The sequence below is a fragment of the Tupaia chinensis genome, unplaced genomic scaffold, assembly GCF_000334495.1.
Source record: "Tupaia chinensis unplaced genomic scaffold, TupChi_1.0 Scaffold144465_1, whole genome shotgun sequence".
NCBI lineage: Eukaryota > Metazoa > Chordata > Mammalia > Scandentia > Tupaiidae > Tupaia > Tupaia belangeri.
This window is the reverse complement of record NW_006204324.1, coordinates 199,684-200,862: the sequence shown is the minus strand read 5'-3', so window position 1 is coordinate 200,862 and position 1,179 is coordinate 199,684.

Below are 1,179 nucleotides of genomic sequence, written 5' to 3'. Positions count from 1 at the left end.
GTCTGACCCCCCCCCCCCCTTCCAGTCGGTTCAGTACATTGGCAAGGCCGCTACTGTGTGCCACCCCGACCTAGGATTATGCTCCAGAAACTGTGGCAGCCTTTCTGGGAAGCGACCCCCCTCTGACTCCCCAGTATACTACTATAAAAGAATTACATAGCTCTCTTATACATCCTGAGTGTACAATAAAATCTTCCAGGAAGTCCCCCGACCGCTCCCCTTTGCTCTAATCACTTACTATTAATTACAATGCTTTATCTCCATAGTCACAATAGAGGGTGGGCTAAAGTTCTTTCTAGGCAAAAGTAATCTTGACCTTTGGAAGGCCCTTCAAAATACCTTTAAGGTAAACTTAATCCTTTCTTTACCTAAAATAGGATTAGGCCAAAACTGGCCCAGGACACCCCCGCCCTCACCAAGTGAAATAGATAAATATATTAAAATTCCTCAAATTAAGTTTTAGATCCCTACAAAACTATATAAGTACCATTCTTTATTAAGATCCATAAAAACTAATATCTATACTTAAAATTTTCTTTTCTCAACACCACTCCCGGTAATCACAAGATGGCTGCTGCTGCGCCGCATCAGCTGGTAATCATCTCTGCTTACCGAAACCGCTTTCCCAAAACTGCATTCCATAGAGACCCACCTACAATTGCAAAACTGCACTAGACCCACCCTTAATCCAACCCTAAATTGCACTAGACTCACCCTTAATCCAACCCTGAATAGAATCTATGTTCTCTATGATTAAAAACTTTATGAGCTGTTAATTAAAGCACTAGCCCCTCTCCCTTGAATATATCACGTTTTCAATAAAAACGCACAATAATTCCTAACAGTTGTCAATCCTCAGAGAGCGATCTTTGAGGGGTGTCCGGCATAGGACATGCATAAAAAGGCATTGAGGTCTCTGTCTTCTGTTCACCTTCGCCACCTCCGTCGAGATAACCCACCCACGTCGAGGCTAGTCCCCGGCAGCCAAGACATGGAACCAATCTAAATGTCCACAAACTGATGAATGGATTGGAGAATTGTGGTATATATACTCTATGGAATACTACTCAGCCATAAAAAATAACAAGACCCTGGCATTTGATAGAAAGTGATCAGATATGGAGGATATATTGCTGAGTGAAGTAAGCCAGGCTATGAAAGAAAGATATTGTATGTATC